Genomic DNA, 27857 nt, shown 5'->3' on the forward strand with positions numbered 1-27857 from the left:
GTGGAGGCTGTGTTCGGGGGGCACATAGTGCACAAAGGCAGCACTAGCAGTTTGGACTGGCATGCAGGTGGCACCTTTAAGATGCCCTCTGTGTACATTTCTCAATAAATCCCACACTGGCATTAGTGTGGATTTATTGTGCTGAAAAGTTTGCCACTAGTGTAGTGTAGTGGTACTGTAGTGTAGTGGGTGTTACATGAAACAGTAACTGAAGCCACTATGTGCACCCTATGTACTTTGTAGATCGTAGACCTTAAGGAGGGCTTGAACAAAGAAATTACTGGAGCCATCACTGTTGTTATTTTTATATTGATGCTAAAGGCACCTGACAAATGAACCATTGTTATGGACATCTGACATTTGTGGCACAGCCATTTGTGGCATTGATCAGCATGCCCCAGAAGTGCTCGGAATCGACAAGACAATTTGAACCTTTTAATATTTGTAATGGTGTGCCAAGGCTATTAGGGAATGCCACCAATGCAATTGAAGACAGTGGCAAAATAGGTATAATGGTTCTCTTTTTCCAGACCCATCAGAGAAGAGTGGGAAAGAGCAGTGGTGTTATTGTTTCCATTCTTGGACATCTCATACTTATGCTCCAATATTTACTTATAGATTTTAGCTCACCTCTGGCCTATTGATCAATGACAAGGCACCTAACATGTTTAAATGCGCTAGATGGTGCCAGATGCTGGACATGCCAGCCTTTCCTGGATATCAAGTAGGGAATTTTGACACATCTTAAAATATATATATATATATATATATATATATATATATATATATATTCACTGAAAAACCCAAAGGTTGCAGATACTTTATAGTTAGATTCTGAATTTACTTGTACAAAACCATAGAGATTCAGCCGTTATAGATAGAGTTCTTTCAAATAACTATAACTTGCGCCCTAAGGTAACTATAACTCGTGACTTCACGATGCACAGTTGTCTCCTCAATAATTTTATTGCAAATGTTGCAATGATAATATGAAACATGGGATAGAAGATGTCAGCAGTGATATAATATGTGTAGTATTTAGCTGTGCATGGCAAAGGCGCAAGTTATAGTTAGGTACAGTATAGTTTTGTTTGAGAATTCAGAACCTAACTATAAAGTTACCTGTAACCTTTAGTTTATTCCTTGAATTTCTATGGTTTTTTAATGTATTGTAATTTTCATTACTATACATTATTCCAAACACAGTGGTGGTTGGCCACAAGGCCTGCCTGTAACCAGGCCCTGAGACCAATCCCCTACAAGAACCCAACTTTGCACGGTGCACAGCCTTTGCCCGTGCGCCGTAGGGGTTGCCCGTAAGGGCTGGCCTGCAGCCAGTTCCTGGGCCAAACTCACTAGGCACCCAATCCCATGCTGTGCATGGCCTTTTGGCTGTGCATGGCAGAAGATGGCTGCAACCTCTTTGGGTGTGAGAATAGGTGTGAGAGGGTGTGTCTAGGGGTGAGGGTGGCTGACAGAGTGCCTTTCTGGGTGTGAGAGTACATACATCTTTATAGTAGTGAGTGTGTCACTATGTGTGTGGGTCATTGAGTGGGTGCATGAGGATGTCAGAGGGTCTGTGAGTGGGTGTGTGACAGTTTGAGTGAGTGTGCGAGTGAATACGTAACTGATTGAGTGGGTCTGCGAGTGGGTGCATGAGGGTCTGACTGAGCTGTGAGTGGGTGCATAAGTGTCTGAGTGGTGTGTGAGTAGGTTCAAGATTGAAAGAGATAGAGAGAGTGAGATAGTTCTTTAGACTTTGATATATGACATTCTTAGAATGAAACATTTCTGGACAAATTAAAAAGAAAAATGTATTTGTTATTTAGAAAAAGTAAGATTACTTTTCAGTATGAGCCTTAAAGATTTGTAGTTTCAAAAAAGAAAAAAAAAGAGGGAAACAAGTTCAGCTAGACTTGAACCCTCAACCCACAGTGTGAAGGTCTGCGACCTTGTTTGTTTTTATTTTACACAAAATGCCCTTACGGGCTATCTGGGACTGTGGGAGAAGCTTTAAGGCTTCCCTCGCGGTGCCATTGCTTCAGAAGCAGAGAGCTGCTTAAACAAAAGTTCTCTGCTTGCTGAAGCATTTCATCTTTGTTCCCTGCACGTGTGCAGGGAACGGACATGAAAGCACTGCTGTTTGACAGCGGGACCTGCTTTACAGAGCTGCAGCCAAGCCACAGCAAACAGCTATGTTCTGGGAGTGGGCACCCTGGGACATAAAAGCAGCCGGCCCTGGTGGGTGGCAGTCCCCAGGGCCATAAGTGGCTCCAAGAAATGGGTTGCACTACGCCCCTCCAAGAAGGACATAGCCCTGGTGGTTCCCAGGGCTAATGGGAGTCCGAAATGGACCCAATTCACAATTTTTACACTTTGCTCCATAAATCCAAATTTGTATATATAGTGACGCAAAGGATTTGCAACCCCTTCCGATGTTGTGATAATATCTGATTGGCTGCCAACACTTCGACAAGGAAGTGTTAGCAACCATGTTGGGACTTGGCTTCAGCTCAGCCCCAGAAAAAAGTGTTAAAAAAACAAAAGGGGCCATGGTAGAGTCACCCTTACCCCTTAGCTCTAGTTACCTCCACCCCCCAGAGCAAAAAAGCATTTTTTTTTATTTTTCAAGCAGTTTGCGGGGGATCTGCCATTTTTTATTTTTATTTTAAAAATGAAGCTCGGGCTCCTGCTCCTTGTCATTTTGAAGCCCCCAGGTGGGGCAAGTCCCTGGGGGATTGTTTATTTAGGTGTGGGGGCCACCTTCCCCCCCTGCAGCTCTGGGGACCGCCACCTTACTCAGGGCTTTTATTACGGGGGAGACCTGGAGGGCTTTGACAGCTGCCACCAAGCCACAGCAAACACTTTTCTCTGTTGAAGGCAGAACTGTCAAACAGCTCTCCCTTTAACAGAGCAGAGGTTTCCTCTGTGTGCATGCCCACGGATAGGCAGGTAGGCATAGAAAGGAAACTGCTCTCACTGAGAGGGAGCTGCTATAGCAACTCCCTCTCTGTGACAGCAATGCTGTCTCCCACAGGAGGTGGGGACCCAGCTGGGACCATGGGGGCCTTCAGGCTCCCCCCACAATCCCCATCACTGAGACTGGGTGCCCTGGGGGACACCTAGGTCACATGGCTGGGCCCTGGGGGATGGGGTCTCTGGGGCTGTGATCGGCCCAGGGGAGGGGACACACACGCCACCCTCCCCCGAAAAATATATCATTTGGCTGCACCCAGGGGATGTGGTCCCCGGGGCTCAGGTCACCCTTGGCAGAGGGGCTGTGAGGCCCCTCCTCCCAAAAAAATGAAAGCTTAGGCTGCAGGATCTTAACCTAAAAATCGGAAATGTACTGGAAAGTCAATTTAATTTCATATAGCACTAAATCCTCAAACAATATATCTGTCCCAATACTTTGATATGTGCAGTATATATTTAAAGTGACATTGTCCCTTTCCTTCAACAAAAGTGATCTTGTGCTTATATTGCAATATAGCTAATTATAACATATCATATTGGCCTCCCTAATATAGATAAATCATAATTGACAGCATCCAGTTATCTGCAGCTCTATGTACATAGCCTAATATTTAAATGACACCTCTAAAAACAAAACCATACTCAATAAGGAACCCAGTGAAGAAAAAATATAAAATCATGATTTAAAAATACAATAAAAAATCATACCTAGTATCAGTAATCATGAGTTCTACTTTCAACATATGCAACATTTGGGTGCAATATTAATATAGATAACAACCTAAGTATAACCTAGGACATCAAGAATAGAGTGCCTCAATGACCAATATAACAAGTTTGTATATAGAGAAAGTGTATGTACAAACACATATCAGATTCCTTTTTCTCAGTATTCTATTGGAATCTAATATCTATATCCTCCTTCATAGATGCACATGTAGTTCAGCATCTAGATTGTGTCCCCAAGGATTTTCTGAACCAAGCAATAAAATCATCTTTGATTCCATCTGTCTTAATTCTAGAGTCCTGTCACCCATCCTGGGACCTAATTTTATCGATCTAATCCCATAGAAGGTGGGTGTCCCAGAAATGTTTGGCCAGTGGATAGGATCTGTTGTTGTTCTTAATTGCTCTAAGATGTTGCAAAAATCTGATTTTTACTTTGTGGATAGTGCTACCTACATATTTGTTCTGGCAGCCACATTCAATAACATAAATCACATCTTCGGTTACGCATGTAATTCCGTCCATAATTAAGCACTTTCTTCCTTCAAATGTTTGGCAACTCTGCATGTTAACAGCATATTTGCAGGCTTTACAATGACCAGAGTTCCAAAATCCCATGCTCTTTTTGGTCAACCAAGATATATTCTCCTTTTTCTCGTTCTTCACAAATAAACTCTTGGTTAAATGATCTCCTAATGAGCAAGTCTTCCGATATGTAATTTGTGGGTGTTGGCCAATTTCCATTTTAATATGCTGATCTTGGAGCAAAACATGCCAATTATGTTTCAAGATGTTCTTGAATGCTAGATGTTGATGATTGTCTTATAAAAAGAGTCGTGGAGGGGACCTACTTGTTTCTGTGTCAAACATACTGATTTTTAAAGAGCAATTTTTCCCTTGTCTTACATTTAACTCTATCCTGTGCATCAATGAGAACTTTATATGGATATCCTCTCTCCAAGAATCTTTGTGATGTAGCCATTATTTCCTTTTCAAACATGATGTTATCAGAACAAATCCTGCGAGCCCACATGAATTGACTATATGGTATACTACATTCTGTCGCTTTCGGGTGCCCGCTATAGCCATGTAGTATGGAGTTACATGAAGTGGGTTTGTGGAACACAGAGGTTTCTAATTTGTCGTTCTTTACCTCAAGTAGGATACTAAGAACTCAATTTTGTTCTTACTCCATGTTGTTTCAAGTTGGATGTTCAGATCATTGTTGTTACGTATATCAGTGTATTCCTGTAGGGCATTCTCCTGGCCATTCCATGAGGAAAAGAACATCTATGTACCGCACCCGCAATACTACTCTCTCCATGTGGGCATCAAGGGCATACAACCATGCTACTTCTTTTTCCCACCATCCCATATAGAGATTTGCATAGGTGAGAGCAAAGGATGCCCCCATCGCTGTACCTTGTTTTTGGAGGTAATATTCATTATTGAATAAAAAAACATTGTGTGTGAGACAAAATGACAGCATCAACATAAGCATCTCAGTATATTAGAGGAATTAGATGGGCTGTGTCTTTAGGAAGTACCTACATGCCTCCATACTGTAGTAATGCTTAATTGATGTGTATAAGGAGGAGACATCCATTGCAACCAAAAAATATCTGTTTTGCCATGGAATAATATCAATTTTAGATAGGAAATCTGTGGTGTCATGTAGAAACGATGGAATCTCAGTTATTACTCATATGGACATAAGAAGAGATCCAAATAGCTCAATGTATTTTGCAAAACGGAAATGATCATACTCACAATAGGTCTCCTAGGAGGATGACATTTATTTTTGTGAATTTTAGATAGAAAATAAATACACAGAATTCTCGAAGAGTTAATTTTTAAATCCTGACACTCTTCATATTACATAAGTTGATTTTTCAACCATTTACTTAGCATGGTAGATCTTTTGATGGCTTGCAATTGAATTTTTTCGCAATCTTTCATAGTGGTCATCATTGATCAATTGGCAAGGAGCTCCCTTCATATATTCTGCAACATTCATAATAACGATGTTACAACGCCTTTATCTGATGGCTTAATGATGATGTAGTTATTCTCTTTAAGCGCATTAAGGTCCTTCTAATGTATGTACATATTTATACGTGGGAAACTGGCACCCTTTTGCAGTACCCACCTACTTTTTGCCTGGTTTCTGGATGCAACTTACAATGGAGTGCACTAGGATCCTGCTAACCCGGTCCCCAGTGCAGTGTTCTTTCCCTAAAATGTGCAAAAATACTGATACAATTGGCAACACTTTTAGCTGCCACTATAAGTCTTTAGTAAAAGGTACTTTGGTACCCAATGCACAAGGTACTAAGGGTAGGCCTCTGAGGGCAGGAGCTCAGATTGTGCCACCCTCAGGGATTATGCATCTGAGTGCACCCACTGTCCTGGTGCAATACTAAAATGCAAAACTGACAGGGCACACAACCTGTGTGACCTGTCCACTACACTCTGCATGCAATATATAAGTCACCCCTCTGGCAGCCCTTTCAGCCATACAGCAGGATGCACAATACTACATGTGTGGGCATAGATTCATGAGCAATATTCTCCTACTGTGTCCTTGCCAAACCTGGGACATAGTAAGTGAACAGAGCAACCATTTTAAATGTATGTGCTGCACACTGGTCAGTATGAGATCCACAGCTATCGGATGGTCAATCTGTCCCCTGGGTTGTTTGGTATCAAACAACTCAGAACAATACATCCAAACTGGTGCCACTACTTGATTTATTGAAAAGGGTACACAGGGGCCACCTTAGAGGTGACCCCTGCAAAAGCTAACTAACCCTGCCATGGTTGCTGGCCAGTCACAAACAGCCTGCCACCGCTAGACAAGATTTTGGAACTCTTGAGGGAGAGCCTTTGCTCTCTGGGTTCAGAAAACAAAGCCCTTTCTGGGCAGAGGTATTACAGCTTCTACCCAAGGAATGTGCACAGCCATGCCTAAAAGCTTCAAAGGGCTTGCTGTCCTTGAAACCCGACCCCCAGCCCTGCTGCTAGCAGCAGATGGCCACCCCCATTGCAAACTCCCACTTTTGGTGGGAAAATGCACAGAGGACAGGAGGACGGTCCACCCCCAGCCTGCACCACCCCTAAGGAGTTACATTCGAGGTGACCCCTCCATTTCATTATCCTCCACCTTGCATGATAGGAAAATAGAGAATCATGGATAGGAAAGTGACCTCTGACCGCAGGAGGTGGTTGCATAGTGGGTGAAGTCACCCTAGGTTATATAGATCCATTGGTCACTAGTAGGGACTCCCCTAAACGCCCACTAACTGAAGCTTTTACCTCTGTAAACCAAGGTGGGGTTGCTTGGACTCTGCACAGTCAACATCATTTTTGTACACTATATAGAAAGTCATCCTCCTACAGTATATATACACATATATATATGTGTGTGTATATATATATATATATATATAACCACACTCCTACAAGGTGGAGAAACGAGCCACTCCAGCCAGCATGTATTTAACACCTTCTTTATTGCAGCAGAAGAACAATATCCAATAACACATTTATATATTTCAATTAAGGTAAAACAATATACCCTACTCCAATCTACAATCTCCATTACCTAGTACTATTACAGCAATATAAATGTTAGCCTACTGAAGTACAAATTATTCTGTAATAAAGCTCAAAAAGTTAAGTATATGTAAGGAAGAGGTTAATAGTAAACAGCAAAAAAGTGGCTGTGAAAAAGAGTAGCACTGTATAGATAAAAACCAGTAAAGATTGAGGGACTTTTCTTAATAAATAGTACAATGAGTGAATAATCTTTACTCATCTTATTGAGTTTTAATGGATACACTCTGCTGAACAATGACTTTTTGTGAATGATCTTAGTCTTTCTCAGTCTTTTAATGGCTTCTAAAGACTACTTGGCTTAAGAATATGTATTAAATACTGGTGCATAACATTTTTGTCCTCTCCACGCTCGTCTCTTACATAATTATGGTAGATAATAAACAAATGATGCACCATACTATTTTTGGCAGGTTATTTCAGCCACCTACACATGGGTATTTTGAAGGATCTGTGGGTAGATACTAAAGTAAATCCTTCTCATCTCGAGTGGGAAGGTAACTGGAACATTGACAAAAGGTAGTAAGAACAAAGGACATTTCACTAGGTGCAGTTTATAGGTTTTACAGTCTTGGTGGTAAGTGTGCTTATAAAGTGAAACTTTGCATGTTTTTTTGTAAACTAATCTCATATTTCTGTTTGTTCTGCATTAGCCATTTCATTGGTTACAACAGCAAATATAAGAAGTAAAATAAAATAGGTGTTCAAATCAGAGGTATTATCAAAGAATTATGTGACAATTTGCAAGTAAATTACACATTTTACCTGCTGTTCTTGTTTTTCAGAAAGTCACACAGTCTTCAACACAATTTGCAAAGGCACATGGAAATTACATCATAGAATGTGCATGCTCGATTGAGAATCATTTTCAAGCCAAAAGTGGGCAAGCTAAGTGTTGGAAATAGCCCTTTCTGCAGGGTTATCCCCAAAATATTTGCCTTTCTCTGCAATTTTTCTGGCCCTCTTTTTGTTGGCTTTAGGACTATGGGCACTTTACCACTGCTAATCAGTGCTAAAGTGCATGTGCTCTCTGCCCTAAAACTTGGTATAATTGGCTTACACCTATTTGGCTTCTTTAATTTACCTTTAAGTCCCTTGTGATATACCATATACCCAGGGCCTGTAAATTAGATGCTACTAGCTGACTTGCAGATCAGATTGCAACACCCATAGAAGTAGCCTTTCAAACATGTTTCAGGTCTGCCACTGCAGTGCCTGTCTGCCCAGTTTACTGCTACACTGACTTGGCAATCAAACTACTTGCCAAAACCTGAACTCCATTTTTACTACACCTACGTCACCCATAAGGTAGGTCCTAGATAGCCCTGTGGGCAGGGTGCGGTATTTAAAAGGTAGGACATATATTTTTATTTATTACATATCCCAACAGCCTATTTCATTTTCCACTGCTATGAGTGCTGCTCCTCTCATAGCTTTGTATTGGAGTTCCCTTATATATGTGTAAGTGGTAATTTCTGATCTGTGAGGAGTAGCATGGGCATGTTTGGTATGTTTGGAATGGTAGTGCGCAATCCTGCTTGCTGATGTAGGTGGATTTTACATTACTCTTTTAGAAATGCCACTTTTAGAAAGTGGGCATTTGTCTGTGCTTACATCTCTAGTGTTTTGCAGCCTGGCTCCAATCCACGTCTGAGGCAGAGTGGCAGCTGCACTTTGTGTGTACTCTCCAGACTGCCATACATCAGTAAGGGTTAGATGTGACAGGGTTATATCTGCATTCATTCACATACCGATGGTCTTCCTGGGAAGGGGTAGAGAGGGGGTCCTTCACACCTTACACTTGAATTGGCTGTCTCCGGTCCTCACACAAAGGGCTTGTTTACCCCTTACTAATGTCTGGAGCCAGGGTAGGAAAGAAGGGGAAATTCTTGGAACTGGTAAGATCTGGCTGGAACCTTCTCCCATCTTCTAGAAGCTGGGCACATGGAGTATACTTACAGGGCCTCTTGCCCCATGATTTTAGAGCACTTTTGGAATGGGGACTGAACCTCTGTCAGAAAGACTGCTGAGCGGCAAAAGGATGCATCTACTGCCTGGTATCTGCTGGGTGGTACAAAGGGCCCCTCTGGATTTATTTTCTGCTTGTTGCCCTGCTCCCAGCTGCTCCCTGACATTGAGTCCTCTTGGCACAGATGGGCTACCAGGAAGGGCTGCAAAATAGCCACTTGCTTCTCTGTGCTGGCCTGCCTGCCCTCTATATGCCCCCCCAATTGCCTCGCAAGGAGCCGAGCACGTACGCAAGCAATGTGTCCTGTGCCTTGGCATCTGGTACAATCAGCGAATGGAAAGCACTTCATAACCTGATGTTGTTGGTGCCACTAGCCTGGGTCGAGTGCCCCTTTTTCACTATCTACTAGCTGGTGCATGGTGAATGCCTTCTGGACTGTGGTCCATTGTGAGTGTGTGGCTCCTGCAGTTTCTATCACTCCTGTCGACCCATCCAAAACAGTGTCCCCACTTAGCCAGGAGGAGCATGGCCAAGTGGGGAGAGAAGCAAGCATCGCCATGCCGGGTGGCTGCTTTCCAGCAAGACTTCCCAGCCACGGGCAGATCCAATCGTGCTGGAGACTAACCAGCAGTCCATGAGGCCTCAGAGGGTACCGGACACTCCGCAACATTGGGCCAGTTATTCGAAGCACTGCCTCAGTTTGCAGCTACGGATGGCTGCCTGACATTGTTCCCCCCCACCCTCAATCACTGTGTACATGCTCCTCTCTCTCGTTGACCACAGCAGGAAGCAGCGTTAGTCAACAGTTGCTCCACGCATTTGCTTCCATATGGTAATCCTGCATTCAGGAAGACCTCAGGAGGCCTCCTTGCTACATCTACGATGTAAGCCCCCCTCCGGTGTTGGCACCTACCTTGGGGGTCTGTACTTGCCATGTTGGTGATTATATGGGGTTTGACTTCGGCAGAGACTCTGTCTAATTAGCTGGGAGAACTTGCAGAGTTTGCCATACTGCTTATAATAGGAGCGCAGGGGCGAGACAACCGATGTTTTGGTAGATTGTATGCAGGGCATTCCACCTAAAATTCCTTCACCTGATATGTCTTGTCATTCTGTTTTTCTTATCAGGTCAAGAGGGCTATATCTTAGGATGCATTGTTATTGTAAAGGATTATCCAGGCATTCCTTTTAACTAGGTTCATGGAGTTACTATATCCCTGTTACTAGGAGGGCAGGTGTTCCTGTTGCCATGGTTGCCTACTGTGAGAAGTGGGTTTCTCTGCTTTATTTCCTACCCTGATATTATCATGTGTATCATTTTGACTTGGTTACCCAGTTGTTATGATTCTTATTAGGCTTTAATTGCCTAATCTACTGCAGTTCATGCCCTGATGTTATGAGGCATTCTCTTTTCATTCTTGCGTTGTCAGAATAATGACTATGGACTCAGGATTTGCATAGTATTTATGATTCATGTTGTGCTGGTCTATGTTTTATTCACAATACAGTATATATATATGTATATTTTATAAATCTTGTATGGAGTCGCTTTTGTGGTGTAATTATTGTGTCACTGGTCCAAGTTTGTTGCGCAAACACTTCAAACATGACCTCTGGGGTTAAGCCTGACTGCTCTGCGTGATGCTACCGGGGGTGAGCACAGGTTATCTTTGGTGTATAAATTACTTTCTCTGATTAGATGGTGAGTTCTTTCTGACTTAGGTGCATACCCTAGCCAACCAGAAACCCCATTTCTAATGCTACAAATAGTATATGTATAAGTGTAAGCAGGGCCGGCTTCAGGATGGTTCAACTGGTCCAGTAACTCAGGGGCGCTGTGTTTGCAAATAACGTTTGGGTGTAAAGCACCTGCTGAAAAGTTCCTTGTGTGTCTAGCAGCTTTGAAGCAACAAAAAAATGTCAAGATCACTCTGGTGACTAATGTTCCTGCTGGATAGAGATCTGAGTTTTGTCTAGTTTTGCTTCATCATAAAATAGTGCAGAGGGTTAATATGCCTGCTACAAAGAACACGTACCATGTAGATGACAGAACTGTATTTCATGTGGATATCTCAGTGGGTTACTGCTTTTGCCACAGTAATCCTTTTGTTAGTTGCGGTTCATAAATTACCACAGTGACCTAGGAACTGTTATCAAAGAGCAACATGCAAGCAGCATGGTGTAGGTTGGAACATTATGGCCCACATTTTGAGAATGGCGGAAAATGCTGCCTACCGCCGTGATGACGGCCGCCAAAAGACCGTTGCCGCGGCTAACATCTGTCTGCCGAATTATGGCCACAGGCAGATTACCACCACAAGAAGGATGGAAATCTGGTTGTGGCCATACTGGCGGATGGTGTTAAGGTGGTGCTGCTACCACCAGCAGCGCCACACCAGTACAACGCCGCCAGCTGTATTATGAAAAATAATACGGCCTGGCCGTGTTCTGCTGGCGGGCACTGCTGGCAGCAGCAGCGCCCCGTCCCGTCTGCTGCCAGAAGACCCCCTGGATGCAGGTAAGTTGGGTTTCTCACAGGGGAGGGGGGTGAGCGGTGTTGTGTGTGTGTGGGGGGGTGCATGAGCGTGTGAGTGTGTGCGTGAAGACAAATGTGTGTGTAGTGTTGTTTGTGTGTGTGCATGTGTGAGAATGCATGTATGAATGGAAATGTTAATGCGTGTCTACATGTCAGTATGAATGTGTGTACGGATGTGTGCTTGAATGAATGGATGCATGCATGTATGAATGCGTTTATGCCTGTGTGAGTGAGTGTGTGAATGCGTGTCTGCGAAAGCGTGTATGGGGAGGTGGAGGATTGGAAGGGGGTGCATGGATGGGGATGGGGAGGATTTGGGGAGTGTTAGGGGGTGGGTGGTCCTCCTACCAGTGACAGGGAAGGAATTCCCTGTTACTGGTAGGGCCTACCGCCATTGTTTCATTTGTAACACCAAGAAAACCATGGCGGTAGGCAGGGTCAAAATGCCACCGGTGTTACATTAGCGGCCGCCGGCCTGGAGATTGTTATTTCCGGCCCGGCGGCTGCTACCGTCATTACGGTTGGTGTGGTGCCGCCACATTAACACCGACTGCCAGGGTCATAATGACCCCCTATGTTTTTCCCGCAGTCTTTCATTATTCAAATGTTGCTAACAAGGGTTTGTTTGGCTCAAAATAGATTTTTGTTAGTAAGTCTGACCCCAAATACTGCAGTATGCTTTAAATCTTTAGTTTGTGCTTCTCGAGGCTAACCTCTGACAAAATACTGTAATATGGATGATACTTGATTCCTACACCTTGAATTCCTCATTGCCTTGGGTAACCTTTCCTACAGACTGATTTACACATGTATGATTCATTGTTTCAATAAAATATATGTCTTATTTAAATTGCTCTCATATTTTAGATTGGTATGAGTAGCACTGTAAAACAAATTAAATAAATGTGAGTGTGGGTCTATGGAGAGATGAGGGGCATTGTTGGAGGGTGGCAGTGAGAAAATCCGTGAAGAAGGAGGTCATGGGGGGGGGCAAACAAAGTGTTGCACTAGGTGAGGCATAACTTAAAAGGCAATGTGTAAAGTATTTGTGCAACATTTACAAGAGTAAAACTGTGAAAACACCAAACAAAAATAAGCCAGACCAGGTTATAAAATAGATCTTAATTCGTTGAATGCAACAGTGGGTGCTGGGAAGTTATTGTCCTTAGAGGCAATGCATCGGCACCGGAAGACGATCTGATCAACGCAGCAAAACGATGCATCAAGGTCAAGAGTTACAACACAGAAGAACCCACTTCCAAGGGCCCAGGCCTGGATTGGCACCACTTGGCATGGCAGGACTCACAAGTGGCAAAGCCCAGGAGCTGTGGTAGATGCAGGTGATATCCCTGAGACTGCAGAACAGGAGGCAAGCCAGCAAGCTGTAGAAGTCACTTGGTTCTGGGGAAGTGGAGATTCATGTCCAGTCCTTCTCACTCCCAGACATGGAGGCAGCAGGTGGCAAAACAGGCGCAGCAACGGAGGAGTGCAGCAAAGTCCAGCAGACTGCTGTGCATTCTCTTCAGCACAGCAGTCCTTCTTCCTGGCACAGTATCCTGAGGTCCAGAAGTGTACTGATTTGGTGGTGTTTGGGGTCCAGTCCTTATACTCCGTTGTACCTTAGAAGAGGGGAAGAGTTCAAAGAGAGGCCTTTGAAAGGTTCACAGTCCCTTCCTTTCTTTCCCTGCCTCCAGGCACATTACAGGGGGTTATGCAGCCCTTTGTGACTGCCCTGTAGCAGGAACTAATTACTAATTTTAATATACAGTACTTTTTAACCTCTTTTAATATTTTATTGCACTACGTTTTGTGATTTTAATCTCTCGCTTGCACCCTTCTCTCCTTCTCATTTTCACTTTGCCAGTGCCCGTGTCCAGAGGCATCCGGCAGTTCCTCTACTGCTAGCCTTTCTGATATTCACCGCCATTTTTACTTGGCTGAGCCGTTTTCATCCGCCATTTTGGTTCCCAGTCTAGTCGTTAATTCAGTAGGCATCCAATTGGATGCACTACTTAAACAACACCTCACACCGGCCGAGCAGCGAGCGCACCAAAGGCAAGCCCGTCTGCGCCCATCAGCGCCCGGGAGAGCCTAGAGCCCAGCCATGCTTCCAGTTTGCCCCTGGAAAGGTTAGTCTACTCTCGTCAACAACTGCTAGCATATAATAACATTGCCATAAGCTCAGAAAACTCGAGTCTTTCTCCTGACTTCGCAAATTGGTCCTGCCACAGCTGTTCCTGGATCCCGTCGCCTGACCTGTCATCTCCTCCTATTAGCAGTTCCAGTCCTTTAGGTAGACTGTTCTTGCTTAATTGCCGCTCCTTGCCCACTCACTGTCTCCACATCTTTTCTCTGCTAGAAGACCACCACCCTGACGCTCTATTTGTGACAGAAACATGGCTCAATGAAGACACCTCTTTTGAAATTTTTAGAGCACTTCCAACAGACTATTTAATCACTCATTTGGATAGATCCCAGGCTAGAGGAGGTGGTATTGCCATCATTTACAAGAAAACTATGAAATGCTCTACGACCTCCCTTGATATCCCTGGATGCGAAAGCATGGCTTTTTCGTTAAACCTCAATGTAACATCTACTTTTTCCAGAATACTTGTCTACTGCCCTCCTGGCCCCTACACAAGCTTTCTACAGTCTTTCCCTGATTCTGTAGCAAGTATTTTGTGTAAAACACCCAGCTTGAACATACTTGGGGATTTTAATATTCAGATTGACAACACGCACTGTTCTTCTGCCACAATGCTCCTATCCACCTTGGCAGCACTGGATTTTACTCAACACATTACAGGACATACTCATTACAAAGACCACACCATTGACCTTATTTTCAGTAATCTTTCGGATCTCTCTTTTCATACTCCTTTGCCTCTCATCTGGACAGATCATTACCTACTCTCATTCACGTCTTTCCATGAATCTTCTTCCTGCCACCAAACTTTAACAAAAACTACCTGTCATCAATGGTCAAAACATGACCTTAAAGAATGGCAGAATATTCTTTGTTCTTCACTCCCTAACTTCAACGAACCCAATTTTGAATCTATAGACACTTTTAACAATTGGATCTCCACTTCTCTAGACTCTCTCCTGCCAGTTAAGACGATGGTAAAAAGACCTAAATGCAAGCTGAACTCCTGGTTTACCCCTCAACTGTTAGACTTGAAAAAAGAATGCAAGAAGCTAGAAAGAATCTGGAGGAAAGACTATAGTATCTCCTCCAAGAAAATCTATAGAGTAGCAATCAGGAACTACCATGACAACATTAAATTAACTCAATCTTCATTCTATAGCACCAAAATAGAGCAATCAGCAAACTCTCAGCAGAGATCTTTCACATTTTTAAAGAACTTACCCATATATCTTCTAATGAGTCGCCTATGGAGCCTTCTACTGATCACAGTAATAAACTGGCGGTCTTCTTTCAGGAAAGGGTTATTGATATATAATCTTCTTTTCCAACTATACCCAATTATGAAGCCAATAGTGATCAGGTTGACAATCCCCACTCTTCATCGATCTCATTTGCAGTCTTTCAGCCTCTAACAGAAACTTTGGTCACAAATCTTCTTTATAATATTAAGTCAGGATCCCCCTCGATCCTGTCCCTCCTACTACTCTGCGTTGGCCTCCAATACTATCATCCCACCCCTGACAAGTATTCTTAATCACCTCCTAACCTCAGGATCTTTGCCACAATCCCTTAAACATGCTGTCATTAAACCTCTTTTGAAAAAACCCAAACTTGACCCGGCCTTGCTCAGCAATTACAGATCCATGGCTCTCCTTCCAATACTAGCTAAAATTGTGGAAAACATGTTAACAAGCAACTGGCATGCTTTCTCGAGGACCATGAACTTTTAGACTCTACCCAAATGGGATTCAGACCCCAATACAGCACAGAATCGGCCCTTCTGGCAGTCACTGAAAACACAGTCAACTGTTGGACCATGGAGGGCACACAGCCATTATTTTACTTGATCTCAGTGACGCTTTTGACACTGTAGATCACAATACCCTCCTCCATAGGCTCTCCAATATGGGCATAGAAGGTACAGCATTAGCTTGGTTTTCCTCATTCCTGAACGGTAAAACCTTCTAAGTCTCTGATCGTACCTTTCTGTCCGACATATTCCCCCTTACTTGTGGTGTTCCACAGAGCTCCTCTTTGAGCCCCACTCTTTTTAATATTTATCTTTCTTCCCTAGCTAAAGTTGTAAAACAATACAATCTTTCGGTGGTCACATATGCTGATGATACCCAACTAGTAGTATCTCTTTCTAAAGCCAAGGATCCTTCTCTGACAAATCTTTCTCTTTGCCTTGCTGACATTGGCAAATGGATGAACATGTCTAAACTGAAACTTAATGATGGAAAGTCAGGGGTGATGATTGTAGGCAACGGTGCCGCTTCTAATCTTCCGGCATTATACCCAGAGGTCTTCAGCAACTTTCCGCTCCCAAAAGATCATATTAAGAGCCTTGGCACAATGGCACAATGGAGCAGCAATCTAAAAATATTTCCTCATCCTGCTTTGGTCTTCTTAGAACCCTAAGGAGAATGTTTAAGCTATTACCTCCTGTAGCCAGAAGAATTATTATCCAGGCTATGATACTTTCTCCACTAGATTATGGTAACTCCCTTTTTCTTAGTTCCCCTGATTATGAATTGAAGAAACTTCAGGTTGTACAAAATGCGGCTGCAAGATTACTCATGAATTTACCTAGACATCAATCAGCCAAATCAGCCTTAGCTTCCCTTCATTGGCTACCAATAAAACAGCAGATTCATTTTAAGGCCCTCTGCATGATACGTAAAGCCCTGCATAATAAAGACCCCCATTTCCTCAGACAAATCATCTTCCCTTATATCCCTATAAGAACGCTGAGATCCTCCACTACCCAGCTAGTTCATATATCACAGTTTAAGAGGTTATCATGGGGAGGTAACACCTTTTCAGTTAAGGCAGCACACCTTTGGAATTCCTTACATCTAGAACTCCGGCAAGAACCCCTGGAACTACAGTTCCGGAAAAAAATTAAGACTTAAAGACTCTCCTTTATTTGACCTAACCTTTTATATCTGATATAGTTTTACTTCCTGTGTCGGAGTTGTCACTTCCTTTCTAGCGCTGGGAAGCCTTTGAGTAGCTATGCGCTTTATAAATCTGTTAAACTAAACTAAACTAAACTGGCCTATTCAGGTGTGTCAGCTCCTTCCTCCCATCCTGCCCAGGGTGACACATCAAGTTTTTAATGGCCCATTAAGATGTGGATGGCCCATCAGTCATACCTATGCTCCCTTTGTGTGTGGCTGTCTAGAGAGAATACGCAAGATTCACAGTCAGGCAGAGGCACAGAATACTTAAAGTAAGAAAATTCCATCTTTCCAAAAGTGTCCTTTCTAGACGTGCAATTTAAAATCAGACTTTACCATAAGTTGTGATTTTATATTGTGAGTCCAGAGACACCAAACCCAAAGTATCTATCTGGTCCCAATTGGAAATTACACTTATAAAATGTTATAAGGCAAGCCCAATGTTAAAAATGACGCTGAAAATGGTGCAGTGGAATCTCATAGATTCCACTGTGCCATTTCTTTGGGCCTTCTAGCGCTTGAACGCCCCCCTTTCATACATTGTGTCAGGGCACAGGCATAATGTGGCACAAGGGTTTACTAAGTGGTGCAATGCACACACTGTGCCACTTTTTAAATATGGCGTGGCTTTTTTGGCAACTATACTGCACATTAGTGTAAAAATAATGACACTAATGTGGCGAAAGTGGAGCTAGGTTCTTCATAAATATGGCTCTGGTTAGCACTGGTAAACAGCCCAGAGTACTAAAGCCAACAAAAATGAATTAAACAAAAAGGGGAGGAATGGCCCTGCAGAAAGGGGTAGGTCCAGCAAGCATAGTCTATGTACTGCTCAATGTAGCTAATGCATCGGGACCTGATGGTGGCAACACAGATTTAAAGGTCTGGGATGTCCCTCATTTATATGTTTTTCTTACCACTTCTCTGATACTCCACTGAGAATGTGATCCATTCTCGATGAAGTTAAAAAAATACATTGCAAATAATAGACAAACCTGGCAGTTCTTTTTTTTTTTAAGTTCTGGGTTGGATCTAAACTTCTGCAACTGTCCTTACAAACTGTTCTAGATGGTTTTGCAATATCCTAATAATCTCTGCAAATGTTCAGGGCTTAATTTACAGAAAGTGAAATGCTGAACGCATTTATAAATTGTGTGCACGATGTACAAACCACACGTCTGAGATTCACATGTAACTACTAACTCTGATCCTGCCATTATATTTGGGGATACACGTGTGAAATGTCCACTTATATAAAAATTCCGGCCACTATAAATCTTGACAGCTGACAGAGTAAGCTTGTATCTACCTAGGTCAGTGTAGATTGCCAGTATACAGTGGCTTTTTTCAACACCTTGATGTGTTGCATGGGATTTACAGCAGAAGATGACACACCACAAAACATTTGTGGTACGATGTTGAGGGAGGTGGCACAGCGTCTATGCTGTTGCACGATATTGGCAAAGAATCTGCTGAATTTCAGGGGATTGCTAGTTTTCACTTTCTGTAAATTAAGCCCCGAACATTTGCATAACCATCTAAACTCAGAACAGTTTGTAAGGCCGATTGCAGAATATTGTATTGTATATATATATATATACATGTATGTATATATATATATATATATAAACATACACTTTAAAGTAGTAAATAATACATTGCTTAATATATACCATTAATATAATGTACGTTAAATAAATCAATCAATCAAACAGGATTTATAGAGTGACGCTAATCAACCCCAAGGGTATCTAGGGGCTGAGAACATAGTTGCTAAGAGGTTTGGTTGAACAGCCAGGTCTTAAGTCCTTTCCTGAACTCCAGAAGAGAGAATGAGGTCCATAGGTGAGGAAGGAGGTTGTTCGAGAATTTTGCCATGAGGTAGGAGAAGTGTGTCCTTCACTGTTGCTTTGGCGGATGCAGGAGGAGTGTGCAAGGTAGAGGGAAGCAGAGCACACATGTCTGGAGGGTTGATGGAAGTTCAACTGGTGGTTGATGTATGCTGCTCCTTGATTGTGAAGGGCCTTGTAGGTGTGGATCAGCATCTTAAATTGACATCTCTTCTGAATGGGAAACTAGTGGAGCTTCATGAGGTGGGGGGTGGTATGAGTCCATTTGGGGAAGTCAAGGATAAGCCTGGCCATTTAATTCTTTATAGTCTATAGTCTCTTCAGGAGGTGCATGGTGATACCTACGTAGAGTGCGTTGGTGTAGCCCAGCTGGCTAGTAACTAAGGCTTTCATGACTGTGCATCTGGTGTTGATGGGGAGCCATTTGAAGATCCTTTGGAGTGTGCAAAGAGTGAGAAAACAGGCGGAACAGACTGCATTCTTCTGATTTTTTATTTTGATGTTGCTGTCCAGGATGATGCCAAGGTTACGACTGTCGTCTGTCGGAGTGGGTGCTGGTTCAGAGTCCAGTAGGCCATCAGGAGTCCTTCCACGGGCAGATGTCGTCTCCAAAGATCAGCACTTCCATTTTTGTCTGTGTTGAGTTTTACTATATAATAATGTGTACTATTTAAAGACACATACATATATATGTGTATCTTTGCTGTGTATTTGCAAATAGTTTTAATTAATTCACTGCTGCCACCATTGATGGAAGTAGATATTTTACAGCGAGTGCTGGTTCCTGCATTTCCAAAGCACGCCCCTGTCAGGATCACAGTGCCTTCCTATTCCAATCTATGCAAGAGTAGGTAAACAATTTCACTTCAACCACATTGCATATTTGCATAACCATTTTAATTTAGAAAACATATAAAACTCTTAATATAAACATTATTGCTAACATAAAATATATATCTCTATATTTATGTATATAAAATAAAGAAATTAAAAATATTCAATTTACAAAAATATTAAACACGGTCATCATTGATTTTCAATTTAAAAATAATGGTTATTTAATTATTACTTAATTGACTTGCCACCCTTACCTGTACAAGCGTAGTAACCCACGACAAAATTAGTATATTACAATTTTAAATTGTTTTAAAAAAAATGTATTGGCAATTATGTTGAAAAATGCAAAACAACTGTCACAACTGAAAGGTGCAAGAAGAGGATAGGGTGGGGTGGGAAGGGGGACGGAAAAAGAAGAGAAGGCAGGGGAGAGGGAAGCACAGTATCTCTACAGTACATTTCAGGATAGTAATGACAAAAGATCAGCCTCTCCTCCACATGTGGCCTCAGTCAAGTAAGCAGCATCAATAAGACATGCCCTAGCCCATTGCAGTACGTAGACAGGTCCCAAAAAAACAAGCCATTGGCAGTGACAAGATGTTTGAATGACGCTTGTGCATCTGCTATAGTAGAGTATTAGAGTCCCTCGCAGCTTGCAGGGGAAGGGCTGTAATGGGGTGAAAAGTAAGGTACTGTCCCCCTGGTCAGGCATCTGTGGCGAGGGGGTGGTGGAGTCCCTTTTGCGCAGGTAGGTGAGCAATGGTTCCCATATATCCTTGAGGTGTGATCATAAAGGTATCAGCTCCCAGAAGTTGGCCAGTTGCTCCTGGCAGTAGGCTGTGTCTTGCAGGCAGGCTGGTACAATGGGGGCAGGTCACTAACCCAGTGTATGGCCACGCTGCGCTTAGCAACAAGGAGGAGCATTGCAATAAGTGAGCGGTTAATCGCATGGGCATATTTTGACGTAGCCCAGGAGCACCACAATCGGAGTGCAAGGTATAGGTGATCAGTGATATTGTGCATGGCAGAGAAATCTCCTTCCCAGAATCTCACCACTCTTAAGCCTCACCAATTTAAATGTATGAAGGTGGCCTGTGGAAAAGTGCATCTTTGGCAGTTTGCATCTGCTGTGACCCCTGTGGCAAGAAGTTGTGTGGGGGTGAAAACAATTAGTGTAGGAACTTTGTTGGAGAGTGGATTGTTTGTAAGGGCAGGTAAGTAACTACACTTAGTTTCCACATAGGCCACAAACCAATTAGGTCCAGTCAAGATGTCAATAAACTGATGCTGGCTCAACCCTTGGTAGCTTAGCCAGGAGTAGTTAGGCAACAGGTGGGTAAAGCATTTAATACCAACAAAACAGGAAATAAGTAAAACGCAAAACACAATTAAAATCCAGCACCAGTTTATAAAATAGATTATATTTTTATCTTTAAAATTACAATAAAAAGGCAAAAAAACAATGTAAGGAACCATAGATATTAATTTATAAAGATTAAAGGTCTCATTAAGAATTTGGCGATCTGTTGGCAAGACCACTGAAGTGGCGGCCGCCAAAAGACCGCCATATTAAGAGTCCACAATGAAGACCGCCAAAAAACAGCCACAAATCCGACACTGTCAGGACACTGGCAGTTGGGAAAGATGTGGTTCTGCCACCAGCACCGCCACACCATCAAATTTCTGCCCATCATATTACGATCCACAAATCAGCACAGTGGTCCTTCCATGGCAAAAACCATTGGTGGCCGAATTGTTGCGGACAGAACACACTCCTGTCAAAACTGTCCACACCACATTGGACAGTTCAAAGATTCCACACCTGACACACATAGACACACCAGAATCACCCACTCACAGCACTATATAACACACACCCACACAATCCACAAGCCTTGCTGACGAAAACTACTGATCGAGAGATGAGAGCAGCCACAATCACTAAGCCAGCACCTACACAAGAGAGACACATATACACGTCACACTCACCACACAACTGCACCACCAACACTATACACACATCACAACTACACACAAACACCACAAACTACCAGCACCCACAAACACCCACACCCCACTGAGCACCCTACACTGCACCCTACACACACAACACCCACCCCCACCCCCACCCACAACACAACCACCATGTCACATCAAAAGCACCCACACTTCACTGACGAGGGGTTGAGGGTCATCGTCGATGAAATCATCAGCGTAGAGCCACAACTCTTATGAGCACAGGTATAGCAAGCCTCCATAGCCAGGAAAATTGAGTTATGGCAGAGAATAGTTGAAAGGGGCTGCTCGGTGGGCAACCAACCATGCACAAGGGAGGACATCAGGAAGAGGTGGAACGACCTATGGGGGAAGGTGTGTTCCATGTCATCCAGGCACCAGCTGGTGATATTGAAGACTGTTGGTAGGCCCCCACCTCCTTCCTCGGAGTTCACATCATGGGAGGAGAAGGTCTTGTACATCCTGCATCCTGAGGGCCTGACTGGAATACCCGGAGGACAGAGATCTGCTGAGTAACTAACACTCCTCTGCCACTAATTTGTCCTGTCCAGCATGCTTCCTCACCATCCAAACAGTCCCCAAGTCAGCCCATCTCCCACGACACCTCCGACCCAGTCACTTAATGCCCCTCTCCTGTATTCCACACCACCACCCACCCCCAGTGCCCACACACTCACTGCCAAGTGCACGGATAGCACTGCAAGTACCATCACTATGACTCCCACAATGCACTAGCACATCCACATCAAAACCTGCAATGTGCACGTCAAATCACACCTCTTAAATGTCTGATTATTGCACTAGCTACAACAACAGGATGCTCAAACTGAGGACAACTGCATGGCAATGAGAGCAATGCAGTGGCACTACACAATGGTGGCAAACTAGCTCAAACACAGACACAGCACTGTCACCAATCCTAAGGGCCACTAATCAAGGACTACTACCCTGAAATGGACTATTCCTGGCCTTGAAAGTAAGAAGGTATACTCCATGTGCAACAGACACAGACAGGCCAAACACCCTTGAATACACATACCCCCCTCCCAGACACCATGCCACACTGTACAGCCATTCCCACTCACAGAAACAGGCCTGAATGCCCACCAGCTAACAGAGCCAACGTGTCATGTGAGCCATCACACAGGAACAAAACCCACCCACCCAGCTAAAGTGACCAAGCCTGATTCACAACACCCCCAAGGAGCATGGTACACGTCACTACCTACTATCCACAAACAGTGTTAGCTGTGCTGCCCCTGTCAATGCTATTGCTGGAAATCAAGTTAAGGTACTGTATGCATCAGACTTACAGACAACCATACAAACCTCAAAAATGTAACTCTCTCTTACTCCATCCACAGGTACTTCTGCCTCAGCCACCACAGAGAGGTTACCAGAGACTGCCAGCCCTCCTCAGGATGAAGTCCCCAGTGCGGACAACGCCACTGGATGTCTGGACACTGACGACCTACCTGGCCCATCTGGGAACCCTGGTTAGTCTACCACTCCCTGCCTCACCCAGCCCACATCAAACCCCCCCACCCTGTACCAACAACATCTCAGCCAACCCTTCGTCCCCAAACTCGTGCCACAAGGACTGTTCAATCAATTGTGTGCCCCACAGTACAGGGACCTGAGTCAACCCCTTCCAAGACAATGAAGGACCTGGTGCTATCGGGAGAGGGCACACCGTGCCAGGGGCAGAGGCATATGGGGGCAGGGGGCATGGGAGGGAACCTGTGGGCCAGAGGATGGGGCAGCCAAGTGAGACCTCTGACCAGAAAACCATCTCCAAAAGTCCTGGGAGCATATCAACTATCCCAGGACAGGATGGGCCAGATCATTAAGATGTTGGGGATAACCAGAGGCTGCAGAGGGAATACCACCGGGAGGTCATGCAGTAGTGGCAGGCCCACAATGCCACCATGGTCTCCATTGCAAGGGTGCGCGGGGACCTCACCACCATCATGAGTGCTTCCTCCACCCACCAGCAGGCCCCTTCCACTAGCCACATCACACCTGAGCCTTCAACATCTGTGGCTGCCAGTGGAATGGAGGCCCTGCGAGGGGAACCACAGGCCTCAGGCACCCCTCCCTCTGTAGCTGAGGAACCATCCGAAAATGTGGACGTCCATCCAGACATCCGCCTGGAGCAGATGGCAAGACCAAACCACTGCCAGGAAGTTACCCTCTCCTGATTACTCTCTCTTGTGTGCCACTGAGACACCCTGTTGACTGTTCAATGACATTACTCCATTTTCCAATGGCCCATGGACACTGGACCTGTGCTCCCTATAGCTGTGCCACCTACTCTGAGGATTCAATCTACCATGACCCCACTCATCACCTGTTTGCCACGGTATCCACAATAAACTCAAAAGTTCACAACTACTGTCTTTAATTGTACACATTCTAATGATTGGTCTGCCAAATGTGATGTGGGCATGGCGCCCTAATCCAACAGGCAGTGTAATGGACTGCAGAGGGAGGCATCCTCTGCGGGAGACACTGTACAACAGATATGTCCCAGGGTAAATGTAAGGGAGTCACTAGTACAGCCACACACCAATGTATATCCAAATACACAACCTGCAAAAATAACATGACAGAGACTACCATCAGGTTTGTAGGCACAGCACCACACAAAGCACATATGCAGTTCATAGATGCCCTGTCCAGTGTAGATAGCCATTTAAAGAGGCCACACCAGATATGACATGAGAACAGAAGAATGCAGGACACATACCACAATACAGGCCTGTCCATAGGAGATGTGAATCTTGCAACCTGCAAATGTACACATGGTAGAGATGATACATTTACAGACAGCACCTTACATTCATTTAGTCACCCCCAACAACACACACACATAGGGATAGGTACACATTACATCACCACTGATCAACCAAATCAGGAGGACCATTGACAGCAGAGAATGTTGAAAAGGTACACATGCAAATACACACACAGCATACCTGTATGTTACTGGAAGTACTGAGTGATGAATTCTGCCCTGGAGTCAGCTGCACCTTCCTCATCTGCCTCCTCACCACTATCCACTTCTGCATCACCAGCCACTGGTCCAGCTGCCTCCTCCTCATCACCTAATAAAGGTATCTGACGTCTCAGGGCCAGATTGTGGAGCATGCAGCAAGCAACTATGATCTGGCATACCTTCTGGGGACTGTAGAGGAGGGCATCTCCAGAAACATGCAGGCACCTGAATCTGGCCTTCAGGAGGTCAAATGTTTTTTTTTATTTTTTATTACATACCTCATCCTGCTGTGGGCCTGATTGAAACAGAGTTGCTCTTCAGTGGCAGGGTACCTCTCAGGCATTAACAGACAGGGAAGGTTAGGATATCCAGAGTCACTTGTGTGCACAGAGGTAGGACCTGTTACAATACAGGTACAGACATGGGGAATAATGTGATGACAGGTGCCATAACAGAGACACACATCCAAATGCAGGCATACCAATGAGCCAAGCCCTCTCTCTCTCTGTAGTCATGCCATCATGTGGGGGACATTGCTGTTCCTCAGAACGTACGAGTCATGCACTGATCCAGGAAACATGGCTGTCACATGGGAGATATATTGACCCTCCACACACACCACGTGAACATTGATGGAGTGGTAGTTTTTTCGATTCCTATACACCTGTTCATTGGTACTGGGAGGCACCAAGGCTATATGGGTGCCATCTATGGCCCCATCACAGGAGGGATATGTCCCACATCATAGAAGTCTGTCTTCACATAGGGCAAAGCCCGTGGTTGGGGGAATATGATGTAGCTGTCCAGATGTGTCATGAAAGCACACAGTACATATTTCAACACAAGACTGAACATGGACTGTGACATCCCAGCTGCCAAGCCCACTGTAATCTGAAACGATCCTGTGGCAAGAACAGGACTTGACAGGACTTGAACTGTGGGAGGGAAGGCATAGTGATTATGAATAGCAGGCAATAGATATGGCTCCAACTGGGTACATAGTTCCATGATCGTCTGTTGATTCAGACGGTAGGTCTGAATTATATGTCTCTCCTCCGGGGTTGCAAGGTCCACTAGTGGACTGTACACTGGTGCATGTCTCAATCTCCTCAAAACAGGGTATCTAGGATAGAGAGGAAAGAATGTACAATGTGATATGGACACCACACAAGTTGGCAGTACATAGCAAAATAGCACACACCTAACACTGTAGACCTGCCCCACACTGCTGACACATACTATAGTGAGCATGCTGAAGTGCCATGGTCTCCACTCTTGATGCCATTGCTGCCCCTGATCCATAGTTACTGACATACATTACATGTGTCATCTTCCATATGTGGTACACTGACATGTCCAGCGCTGATAATGTATGCAGCCATGCCATATACCAATACGGTGAAAGGGCCAATCATCCGACTAGTAACTGGACATGCTGGTCATTAGACAGACAGCCACATAAGGTCACTGTGTCATGCATGTCAAATGTATGTGCCAAACCATGATGGCACAACTGAGGCCTACTCCGCATACTGCCGACAAAGGTGTATTATACACTTAGTTTGCTGCATCAAGGCATGATATGTGCATAAATTGGCGGCCGCCTCTCCTGCTGCGCAGTACAGGTGGAAGTGACCTAAGTCTGCCGACGTATGTTGTCATGACAGTAGGCGGTTGCAACCACCATGCAACTTCTCATTGGGTAACATTGCTGCCTATGGTAGACTGCGGCCAATGGCATTCACCGCCGATGGTGAATGTGCTGTACGTGGCGGCCGTGACCACCATTTTCTGCCACCTTGCTCACTTGACTCCTGACACTCTAGCAAGCAAAGCTCCACGAGCTGAGCTGCTGTGTACTGTCTCTGTGAGCTATCATGCCATGTCCTGTAGGTGATAGGGCCCCTGTCTTCACCCAAAAAGAGCTCAAGAAGCTGGTAGAAGGGGTGCTACCCCAGTATGGACAGCTGTGTGGGGCACCAGAGGGGCAGGTGAGCCAAATGCCATTGTCATGTGTGAGAGGGGTGTGTGGCATACGTGTACCGGTCAGGGAGTACATGCAAGTGAGCCATAAGGTGGGTATGTGTGGGCATGTGATGGGTCTGCTGTTAAGAGTGCACTGCTGTTTGTATGGCAGAGCTGGGGATGTCCCAACAAAGGAGAGTGCCCGTTGGACCATGAAACCCCAATGGACCGCATTTTGGCACTGACTTACCCTGAGGTGGATGGGAATTTGAGGCAGCACAGCAGCCACAAGGGGGAGTACTAACTGTATCCACTGACTTTCCTGGCCTTAATTGGGATTGGGTGCTTCAAGGCTGGCAAAGTGCCACTGTAGTTACCGCTACGTGTGCATCAACATTAGGAAACTGGCAATAGGCACCCTGGCAGAGTATATTTTGTAGATGTGTCCCCATGCTTACTGTCAGTGGTTTTACATCTCCCTGTTCCATACCTCTCCATATCTGTAATGTGGAGATGCACTAATGACATAGGCACACGTGTGACTCCATCCTGGCCATATGATGGATGTGAGTGTCAGTAGCACCCTAAGCATTGTGTATGAGCAGCTCCATCTATATGCATTAGTGGCTCTGAGGTGTCAGTCCACTGCCATCTGTGTAGGCTACCTTTATTGCTACTGTACGACTCTCCTTTCATCACCAGGACTATGTAAATCATGTACTGTTTCTGGTATAGACAGACTGTGGTGCTGGCATTACAGTTCCACCCTTGAACTGGCCTTCTTGGGATAGGAGTACTGGCCTGGGAACTTACTGGGCATATATAGGTGATCTGTTGACTGTAGGGTATGTGTTGGTAGGCAACCAGGAATACTGAGACATGTAGATTTCAAGTCTGATTGCACAGATGTTGCATTCCTAGGAGCAATACTTGTGGTGATGTGGCATTTCTAAATATGGGTTGGTACTGGTGGTGGTAACTGCCCTGGGAGATCCCTGATGTATCACCATTGTGTGTGTATGGCATGTGCGACAAAGCCCTAGCTTGTCCTCTGCTGCATTGCTGACTGACTGCCTACATCATGTCGACATGAATAGTTGGGGGCACTTCGTATGTCTTGTGATACTTACAGCTTGGCTTGGCTATTAGGTTAAGGCAGATTAGGAGTGGATTGGGCATTGCATGACACCTTGCGTGTTGATGTGACGGAAACCTAATAAGTCTCCTCAGGCTGCTTATGTGGTAGTGGGATGTCTC

This window comes from Pleurodeles waltl, chromosome 2_1, assembly GCF_031143425.1.
Source record: "Pleurodeles waltl isolate 20211129_DDA chromosome 2_1, aPleWal1.hap1.20221129, whole genome shotgun sequence".
NCBI lineage: Eukaryota > Metazoa > Chordata > Amphibia > Caudata > Salamandridae > Pleurodeles > Pleurodeles waltl.